This window comes from Octodon degus, unplaced genomic scaffold (assembly GCF_000260255.1).
Source record: "Octodon degus isolate 3935 unplaced genomic scaffold, OctDeg1.0 scaffold00001, whole genome shotgun sequence".
In the NCBI taxonomy this organism is placed as follows: Eukaryota; Metazoa; Chordata; class Mammalia; order Rodentia; family Octodontidae; genus Octodon; species Octodon degus.
The window spans coordinates 26,399,070-26,410,604 of NW_004524577.1; the positions used below are offsets into that span (position 1 = coordinate 26,399,070).

Below are 11,535 nucleotides of genomic sequence, written 5' to 3' on the forward strand. Positions count from 1 at the left end.
TAAGACCTTTATTAACAGGTGCTTGCAGTTTGCTGGCTTTTTTGAAAAAATCAAGTTGTAAATTTTTATTACAAATTAAAAATGAAGTTCTTAAAAATCTCAACTTGATCAGATATGAAACAATTTAAAAACCTTTAAAGGTGTATTGAGAAAAACCAGGCCCCCCCCAAAATAAAGCACGTTTGTCATTACCAAAAAGAGACATCTTTAGGTAAAAATAATAAAAACCCCATGCTGCATAGATAATGCAGATAGTTCTAGTTATCTGGTCAACAGGCAAAAAGCAAGCACTTCAGTTCCAATCTTTTGTTCATTTCTTATTGCTGGAATTTCTTACTCGTTTCTTTCTTGCTGGTTGACTAAACCGGATGATGGTAGAGATGTCAAGCAGGTGTTTACTCAGCCCTGCCCTGCTCAGCCTCGGGAGCGGACAAATTCTCAGCTGGTGGATCGGCTGCTTTTGTCTCTTTGCCATCTTGTGGTTTAGGGTTTTCTGGGCATCTGCGTCGGTAATTGAAGTTGCGAAGGTACAGAGGTTGAGGTGGCTGCTGACCTTGGGTCTCATCTCCTTGATTTTCCTTATCTTCTTCATTGCCGTCCTCTCTAGGCTGTCTTTGGCGAGGAGGGCCCCTGCGGAATCGTGGTCTATAACCTCGATCCATATTCTGTCTCACTTGTCTACCTTGTTCTCCTGCACCTGGCTGTCAGCACCTCCATCACTTCTCCTTGCACAGGAGAGTTGGGGTACTGTGGCCGACGCCCATCGGGTCTCCGCATGTAGTAAGGTGGGAACCTTCACCTGCGGTAGGGCCGGCGTGGCTGGGCCTGGCCTTCGGGAGCGCTCTCCGATCCCTCATTCTTCTCCCCACTCTCACTATTCCGGTAATTCTGCGGGTAACTGCGCGGAGGACCCCTACGACGTGGATGACATCTATGATGGTTATGGTCTGCTGCGTATTTGCTGCCTTGAACTGGAGATCCACCAGGTCCTGCAACATTTACTGCATCTGCGCCCTTTTCTCCTTCAGCAACATCAAACTCCACAGTCTCCACCTCCTACACGCGAAGGTCCTTCCTGGGGTTATTCTTTAAGGCAGTCTGCTGTACAAATACATCTTCCTCGGTGTCATTCCTGTTGGTGAAGCCATATTCATTTCTTACATTGAACCATTTTACTGTTCCCAAAACCTTTGCTTCAATGATCTTCTTGTCCCCGCTGGCAGGTGCAACTGATGGAGGCCACCCGGGCCGCCGCTCCCTGCGCTGCTGCTGCCGCGGTGCTGGGCTTGGTGTCAGCAGCGCTGAGGGTGGGGTGGGGGGAGCGGGGTGCGGCTGCTGGGTCTCAGCCTCGCTGCTCATAGTCACGGTGATGGAGACTGGCGCCGGCTGCGGCAGCTGTAGCTTCTCCCCGGGTGTGATGGTAACTAAGCAGGACGGCAGTAGTGGGCTGTCAGGGCTGCTCAGGGGTCCGCTGTCCGGGAAATCAAATTTATTTGTAAAGTCCTATTTCCTAAATTGGACACATGTGTTTAAATATCACATCATTTCTCTGGTTGAAAAATTGAAGGACCAAAATGTGTAAAAGATAATGAGAAACAGGAAGAAAACACTGAATAGGAACAGGAACAAGGGAGTGGGAAGGGGAAAGGAAGGAAGGGAAAAGGGAAGAAAGGAAAGAAAAGAAAAAACTGAAAGAAAGCTTTTGACAATAAGGAGGGGAAGAGGGGTTGAAGAGAGGGTAGAAAGGAAGAATTAAGTTACACTGTGTACAGGTACAAATGCTCTATGGTGAATATGACCATTATGTATATATAGAAGGTACTACTGAAATTATTTTTTAAAGTCTTTTTCTTGCAAAAATATTTTTCCTGTCTTTCTCTTTCTTTTCTCTCTTTTTTTTTTTTTACTAGTATACTTTTGCTATACCTAGTGCATATATTCACCATGGAGAAGTCATATTGATTGACTGAGAGACAGACAGACAGACAGATGACAGATAGAATCTCTGTGACATATCTAAGCGAACCCCATTACTATATGATTCCTTTAAAACTGGATTCTCTGAGAAGAAAATAAGGCCAACTTTGCAGACCTTTTCTAGAGCTTAAAGAACTATTATATTAAAATTGTTGCAACTGCTCTTTGCCCAGAGAATCCCCTGTGCAGATGAGTTTCGTTCACGATTCTTATTAGTCTACCTTGGGAGTCTACTCTGCTATGAATGAGAAAAACATGGAAGCTCTGATGGGAGTACTTTCAACACTTTAAATTTTTAATGGTCAATCTGAATGAAAGTCCTCGCACCATCAGACTTCAGCTTTGCCTGGACGGCACCAGTGTTAGAGTAGTTAGACTTTGTGATGCTTCTACCAAGCCTTCCATAATAAGCACCAGCAGCAGGAGGACACTGGGTCTGAACAATCTGTGATGACTACATCCAACAATGGAGTGTACAGAAAAGTTGATGAGTATCCCTTGCTTTGTATCTCGCTACAGTGTGGATTTCATTTTATTATTTCATCATTAAAACTAACAGAAAAGATATAAAAGGAAAAAATAAAACAAAACTAGACTTTTCCCCAACTGGAAAAGTTTCCACTTGTGCTACATAAGCCACCAAAGTGCTCCGCTATAGTTTTCCTACTGAGCAATCTAGTCAGAGTGGTGCGCTGGTACAGTAATCTCCGAATGGGTAAAGAGCTCCAAACTGTAGCATTTGCCAATTTTGATTTTGTAAATACTACCCCCATCCCCCGCAAGATTTCAATAGCTTTTCAGGTTATCAGCATGATGTCAGTAACACAGAGTTGGAATAAGGTGCATGTAGTCAGCTTCTATATGAGCCCAACACAGCCAACATGTGCTGCGGTGGAACTCCTTTGAGGAATACACTGCACTCATTTTTCACAGTGAAATGCAGGTATAGACCCTACAAAGTCAGACAGTACAGAGTTCAGATACTTCATAAACAATCTTTGGCTAATTGTGCATAAGTTCTGGGATTGTTCCAGGCCCAGGATGAAGCTTCAGGTACCTTAAGAATAATGCATTTCAGAGGGCCAGCCAGACAGCTCATCAGATTAAAGCGACTGTTTAGGCAGACGCAGGCAGGGGCCAGGGGCTTGATCACTGGCCTGCCATGTTGGCCCTGCCCCCAGGGGCTTGCTGAGACATTGGTTGAAACTGGGCATGGTGGCGCATGCCTGTAATCCCAGCACTTGGAAGGCTGAAAAACAGGAAAGATCACAATGAGTCCGATCTGTGTAGTGAGACCCTGTGGACCCTGAACTAAATACATAAAAAAAAGGATAATGAATTTCATAAGGCATTCTAGGGAGCCTTGGAACTCAAACTGACCCTAGGACCCATAGTATCAGCCACACCTGACAGGTGTCAAAAATGTAGAATCTCAGATCTTTCCCAGGCTCACCCAACTGAAATCTGCTTTTAAATAAGATTCCAAGCTGAAGAAGCTCAAGGTAGTAAATCCCAACCAATCTCAAGCTAAGATCCAGGAACAGCCCTGGATATTCTATAATTAGCCTTAGTAGAGATTAAACAGAATCTGATACTGATCTAAAATTGCACATGAAAATGTACCTCTTGAGATTTAAAAAAGTGTAAACAATCTGGTTAGGACAGATGAGTATTATGATTCCAAAATTGCTAAGGGAAAAAGTTTTTATTTGAGTTGGGGGATGTTTTTTTCCAGTAAGAGCCAAAGACTCAGAGGAAATAAAGTGTTTATCTGAGAACTACTTTGTCTGATTTTATCCACTTGCTTTTATTTTAAAATTAATTAATTAATTAATTAGTTAATTGATTTATTATAGGGTCTTGGTATGCAGTTCAGACTCATAGTGATCCTCCTGTCTCAGCCTCCCCAGTGCTAGGATTAAGGCATGTGCCACCATGCCCAGTTTTGGTGGCAGGCACTATGTGCCCAGGGTTTGGAGGGCTGGTCCAGCATGCAGTGCCAGGGATCGAACTCAAGTCCTTGCACTTGCCAAGCAAGTTCTTAGACCACTGAGTTAGCTCCTCAGCCCTCTACTTGCTTTAGATAATAAACTATATTTGAAACACTCTATTGGTTTATTTGAATAAAAAGGAATGAAATGCCTTTGCTATGTGTAGTTTGTTCCATCTAGCTGCTGAATCATATTCCATCACATGCACATGCTGTATCATCATGTTCTGCTTCTCTTTTAAAGAACAGAGAGAGTATTTTCTGTTCTTTCCTACTTCCAACAATGTTCCCGTGGATGTCTGCCTGCATTTCCTCTCTTGGATCAAACAGACTTAGTCTGGGTGAAATACCAGGAGAGAGATCCCAGGGTTATGGATTATGGCTATATACTTTTATTGAATACTTTCAGATGGTCCTTCAGAATGGCTCCACCAGCATATAATCCCATCAGAGGATTCCATTTCCACACTGTTTCTATTATCTGACTTGAATTTTTGCCAATCTGATAGATATAAAATGCTATCTCATGCATCTTTCCATTTACATGTTTTCTGACGTGAGGTTAGCATCTCCTCATATTATCCACTAAGATTTCCCCTTCGGGAAGTACCTACACATGTCCGTTGATATTTTTCCACTGGATTCTGTTCTTTCTTGTGTTCATTTACAGCCATTTTCTTATTCACTCATTCATTTAATAAGTTTTCATTGTGTACATCCCATATATGAGGTATCATTCTAGATGCTAATTCAGCAAAATGAATGAAAAAAATAAAAAGCCCTGATCTCACAGGGCTTTTTTCTTATTAGAAGAAAAACATGATCAAATAATGATATGCATTCATGTTGGGTTTTGGTAAATGCTATAAATAAAAATAAAGTTAAAGGGATAGAAAACACAAAGGGAGTGCTATTTTAGGTAAAGTCTTAGAAGTCCTCTGTGAAGTGGTAATATTTGATTAGAGACCTGAATAACATATAACTTGAGTGTACTATAGATTAATCTTTTATCCTTTCTAATTGCTGTAAATATCTCTTCCCAGAAGGTTGGTCATCTGTCAACTTTATAAATAATTTCCTTTGTTGTTCAGAAATCTTCAATATTGATGCAGATCCACTAATGTTTTTATGATTTGTGCACTTCGAGTCTCCTTTCATAAATCATTATACAAGGTCACAAGGATGTTCTCCCCTTTTCCCCCATTAATTTTATATTTTATTTTAAATTTAGTTTTATTCCAATCAATGTGGAATATCAATTTTTTCACATGAAAGCCATTTTGTCTCAGCATAAACTTACTGGTCAAGTTTTCCTTCTACATTGATTGGGGATGAAACCTCATAATACACCAAGTCATCAAGAATTCATGAGTCTTCCAGTGGGCATTTTTGTTGTTATTGTTACTCACTGGTTGATCTAACAAGCTCCACACTTTTCTCTTGTACTATGGCCTTGTAATATAGACTCTGATTTGAATAATAGATAAATTATTTCTGAAAAATTATGTTGTCTATGGGAAAAACTATGACTTGCTCATCATCGTGTTGCCCAGAGAAGTAACTGTACCATTGTTATGTTTAGATACAAATATGGCCCCATAATATGTACTCAGAAGTAGGGCTTTGGGAAAGTAATCGGATTATGGGTGTGCTATCACAGATTTGCTGTTAGGTGGGGCTTCCTTGGAGGTGGTTCAGTGAGGGAATCATCTAGAAGGATGTACTCTTTTAATGAGTCCCTACAGTCTTTCTCTGTTTCCTGGCTGCCAGGGGTTGAGCACCTGCTCCTTTGCCACATCCTCTATCATTGTTCTGCCTTGGAGCCAGCCAACTATGGATTGAAACTTTGACTCAGAATAAACCTCTTCTTCACATGGTGGGTATTGCATATTCTGTCTCAGTGACCAGGCACTGATTGAGACAACTGTCCTATAGCCGTGGGTTGTTCCAAAATGCTTTTAAAATACATCAACGTTCTTCAAATATACCTAATCACTTGACTGCAAGCATCATAAATAGGTCTCATTTGTAATAATTAATTTGAATACTTCAAAAATAGAGGCTTGCTTCTGTTGATGGTAGGCTGGCCAACACGGCACATCTCTCCTGCTGAGGAACATTGCAAGCACAGGGAAACTAGGAAGACAATGAAAAATTATGGGGCAATAATACAGAAAAAACAAAGACCAGAGAGATAAGCCTAGCACAGAGTCTTATTTTCCCATAGTAGCATTGGCAATTAAAGGAAGTCATTTGAAAGATTGAACGATTAAACAGAGGCTGCTAACTTCATCAAAGGAATAAAAATAGGAATCCAGGATCCACCACAAAGGGTAAATGCTCAAGGTTTTGATTGGAACCCCTACGAGGTATACTTAGGGAATAAAGGTGGTTTAAAACAATCTGACCATCTCTTGGGCTGAATGCTAATTTCTACCTTGATATTAAAATTAAAGTGGTCTGGGATAAACATTCCCTTGCTGTTCACCAAAAATAAATGTAAATCCTTCTATGCTTCAAATCATCCTATATTTTTACATAATAATGAGTAAATTTTTACAGACATTTAAATTGACAAGACCATTCAGTTTAACACCAAGAACAGCAACAGACATTACAAGCAGAGCCATGTGGCACTGAACACTATATTTTATAAAAGCAAAGTGTAAAGTATAGGACTATAAAAACATAATCATAAAAATAAAAATTCTTTGCATTTAGATAAGATAAAAGAATTCATAAGCTGAAAGAAGAACATAAATAAAATGAAACACGGAACAAAAAACAGAAAGTACAAATAAATGGTGCAACAGACATGTAAGTTCAGTGGAAAAGGCTTAACATACGTGTAATGGAAGTACTATGAGAAGAGAATGAGCAATATTTGAAGAGATCATGGCTGAAATTTTTACAAAAAAAAAAAAAAAAAAAAAAAAAAACACCCTTTAAAAGACTCTAAAAAGATCAAAAAAAAAACAGCAAAACAAAAACACAAAACACATAACAAAAAAAATAAGAAAAACAAAAAAAAAAAAAACCAAAAAAAACAGCCACCAAAGGATCTCCAAAGAAGCAATCATCAGATTAATATCAGGATTATCTTCAGCCATAAAGAAAGTCAAAAGACAATAGAATGATATGTTTGAAGAAAATATCTGCACAAGATTCAGAAACAAATCTTTCTCTATATATATATTGTATATATTCAACATATATATTGAATTCAATATATGTATAGTAACTTATTCTGTGAATGGTCTACATGACAAGTGAACATTCCAATACATTTTAATTTAATAAGCAAGTGATGTCTTGCAATACAAGTAGTATGTGACAACAAACGTCATATGATCACCACTAAGACGATCTCTCCGCCCTCTCTGCATCTCCTTACCTCTTCCTCTCCCTCCTGCCTCCTTGCTGCAGGAATGTGGGTGACTGTCTCCCAACAAGAGGTAATGGAGGAGATCTTATCTGTAGAGGAAGAGGAGTAAAAAGCAGAGAAACCGCTCACTTCAAATGACATTAGGGAGGTTTGTAAAATGTGGGAAACGATGCAAGATTTTGTAAGAAATCACCGCCTGCATAAGGCTGCAGCAGACCTAGTGATGAATCTCTTCGACGACAATGCACTGTCTCATTTCCACAAAATACCCAGAAGGAGGAAAACGCAAGTGAGACTGGGTTGGTCCCTTGTTAAAAGTGCATGGGGGTTAAGGTTCCATGGAGCCAATGGCAGAGATTTGGTCAGTGATGGTGAAAGCTGTCCTACACAGTAACCCTCCTCCCTTACAGCAGCCATGAAGGTTTTCAAAGCCAAGCGCAGGTTAACTTGTTCAGTTTTCTGTACACTTTGTATTCTTTTATCTTTCGGTGTTATATAACAGTATTCCAATCATTTCATATTAGTATTTGGGGGTTGTAGAATAACTAATCTGAGGTTTCAATATTTCTTATGAGGAAATTCACTTTGATATGCAAGTGCTCTGGAGTACAAGCATGTTTCCAGAACAAATTAAGCTCTCAAACCAAGGTTTTATATGAAATGTATATGAAATGTATATGAAATATGAATATATGGAAAAAACAGATTTTGTTATCAATATACACATATTATAGGACATATCAATGATAACAAAATTAAAATAATATTAATTTGAAAACTAAAGATATGGGAAAGGAGCAAACCTAACCCAGATTAAATATAGAAAAATTTAAATGCATGCTGACTATATAATATAGTAGTAGGAATTTCTGATGTAATTTAAATTAGATATAGATTTAAATACATGAAAACAATAGCATATATGTGAGAACGGAAAGATTTAAAGTGCCCTGTGGTTTTCTTATTAGCCAGAGAGGCAAAATTATTCATTTCTACTAAGACATGGAAGTCTGTGTACACGTTTTCCTCGAGTGCAATCACTAAAACAAGTGAACCAAAAAAAAGCAAAGAAATGTAGAACTGTGCACATGTATAATCTGTGGCAGATTATGCTTTTCAAAGAGGACTATGGCAATATCTATTTTTCCACACACTTTTTGGCAACATAACCTTGCTTGTCTCTTGACAAGAGATAGAATCTATTTCTCCACCACCTTGAGTCTGGGTGGCCATGCATCTGCTTTGGCTAGTGGAGTATGACAGAAGTATCAAACCCAGGACAGTTTAACAGATTCTACTTTTGCCTCACAGAAATTAATTATAGTTCATGTAAGAAATATTGCAGCGGCAAACAGAAACACCAAAATATTCCCCCAGCATTTGGAGGCCAATTTATTTAATGGTCATCTTTAAATAAATATGAGACCCTGAACAGTGGTGGGCTTGCATTATTATAGGGTCTGGAAATAGAAATTATAGAAGCAGAGCACTTGGTTGTCTTTGATTGGTTCTTACAATATACGGCATAGTGACCAGCCATTTCTGCGAAACAGAAGTAACAGGAACTAAAGTGAACTGGAGGTTGCCTGTGCAAGTAACAGAAACTGAAATAGACTGGAAGAAGGAGGGTGCATTTTCTGCGACAGCATGACTTTCTCCAACAACTACAGTGAGAAGCATAAGCCAAATGGAGAGATTATTCAGGATGAGATAACATATGGAGGAGGGTGAGGGCAGGAGGCAGGAAGAGGGAGGACAGAAGAAAAGAGAGATAGCACTTCTGGGAAGATGGAAGAACAGTAAACAGCAACAAACTGGCCTTTCCAGGAATTGAAATATAGGCATTGGAAAATAACAACTTGGGGATAAAGAGAAAGATGGAGATAGATCTCTAGGACCTAGGAAAGATATGGAAGAAAAATTGAAGCCTACAGAGAAACTAAAGAGACAGACCACACACAGAAAAAAATAAGGGGCAATCTGTACTTTCTCCCCAGCTCCTGGCTTACAGTGTGAGAAAGGAAGATCAAATCTACAGAGACACAAAGCAAGAAACTCCACAGGTCATTGGGGAGACACACACCAGTGAAACAGAGCTAGTGAATTACTCGTCCAAGCATATTGTTTGGAGAGAGTGCCTGGTCAGATGCCCTTTTAGGGAGGGGCTGACTGAACCTAAGACTCAGAGCAGCACTGAGCTGGCTTCATCTCAGAGCTCCCAGTGTTAGACTCCCACAGGGACTGGGTGAGGGACAACCACATGGGATGTGTATGGTCAAGGAGCTATAGTTAAGCATACAAGAGACATCTGAGTGTTATAAGCTGAATGACTCAGGACCCACCCCATAAGCAGAGGGAGGTTCAACCTGAATTTCTGTGAAATCAAAAGCCCCAGGACCACCATTCCATCAGAATTGCACAGTCAGCTTGCTGGGGTTGTCCAGCACAAGACTGGGTTCCCATTGCCTCCTTTTTCTACCATCAAGAGCAGATCATTGGGCACTGCTCCAAAGCTATCGACCCCAAATGGTAACCACTGGCCTGGACCCACAGGGAAAGCTCTTGGGTCTTATTTGGTTGCTTTGCCTTTGGATTTAAAGTTTTTGTTCATTTGGTCTTTTTTTTTTTTTGGTTGCTCTTTCTTGTATTTTGTTTGAGCAAATACTGTTTCTAGGAGTTCTCTGGTGTTGTTCTTGTTTTCATTTCCTCATTCTCTCTTTCCTTCCTGTCTGTTTCAGCAGTTTCCTGAGGCTTGAGTAACCATTTTTTTGTTCTTCAGATGTTCTTCATCTTTTTTTTCATTTTTCAATTTTTAGTCTTCTCACCCTTAAATTTTATCCCCTTAGGGTAAGATTACTCTATTGAGTGGCTATTGATTGTACAATATTTTATAATTTATCGTATGTTTTGTTTATAACTATAAATCCTGTGCCTAGGGTTAAAGACAGAAAATCATTAATCATCATAGTTTGTCATTTTTCCAGCCTATGATAGATGTTATTGCTATTACTGATTGTACTACTTTAGCCAAGGTGACATAATCAGTCTTCCTTGCATGCTACTATAGTTTGTGTCTGGATGTGCCCCCAAAGCGTCATGCCATCTTGGTGAGGGGGGAGGCTTTTTAGAAGTGTCTGAATCTAAAGCTTGGGATTGCTTCATTGTCTAGAGCTGAGATTGGCAGCAGGAGTGCTGAAGTCACCCTACAGTGGGTAGCCTGAATACAACATAAGGGAGAAAAAGAGGCTGGGTCCTCCTCTTTTGCTCTTGTTGCTTTATCTGCCTTCTGCTGCCATGAGCAGTTGCCTCTCTACCATGCCACCTTGCCTTGGAGCCACATGATTATAGACTGAAACCTCTACAAAATGTAAGCTAAATAACCTTTCCCTTTAATTTGGGTATCAGGTATTTTATCCCAGCAACGAGAGAAAAGTAGCTAAGACATATGTAGGCCAATAGCTAGACTGTCTTGGGTGTCATAAACAATTCTACAGACTAGTATCATAGAACTTGGGGTTAGGCCAAGCAGCTGCAATCTTTCATCCCTAATAAACAGAAAAGGCAGAATCCTGGGACAGACTCAAAGGCCAAAAGCCAGCTACACCTAGAAGACATCTTTGAAAAGTAGTCATTTTTGCATCTTGTACAATGAATAACCACTAAGACAGCAATATGCAATGTATTAATTGTTGAAACTGTGCTAGTAGTCTGTTTTGAAACTGTCTCATTGCTATTTATTTCTCAATAAAATTATTTAAAAAAGAAAAGCAGTCATTTCTGTATGTGGTCACAATACTAGTAATAAAGCTATTTCCCATAAGCAATGTACAAGCCTCAATGCAGAAAACAAATTAAAAAATAGAAAATGGGAAAACCTGGAAGCAGGATGCAACCCAACATCCCCAACTTCCAAGGCAAATCCAGAGGGCATTGAAGTCAAAAGCCACTATTGTGGCTTGCATCTAGGTATCCCCACAAAACCTCATGCAGTGATAGATGGGTTTTTAAGAGATTCCCAGACTTAGAGTACATGGTGCTAGGATTAAGGAAGTGATGCTAGGATTGATTCATTGTCCAAAACCAGGATTAAGGGTACCTCACACTAAATGTGAATGTTATCCATTGTAAGGATGGGTAACAGGTTAATATTATCCCTTAGTTATTGTGGACTGAGCAGGCCAAC

The 11,535-nt window shown here is 39.6% G+C and overlaps 1 long non-coding RNA gene across 1 annotated transcript; it reads left to right on the top strand.

The window, feature by feature from the left end:
* Positions 1-567: 567 nt before the first annotated feature.
* On the top strand, positions 568-8,984 carry LOC111815647. The gene is made up of 3 exons (XR_002820317.1): positions 568-738; positions 2,661-2,664; positions 8,974-8,984. It is a non-coding gene; the product is annotated as an uncharacterized LOC111815647 (long non-coding RNA).
* The last annotated feature ends 2,551 nt before the right edge of the window (positions 8,985-11,535 follow it).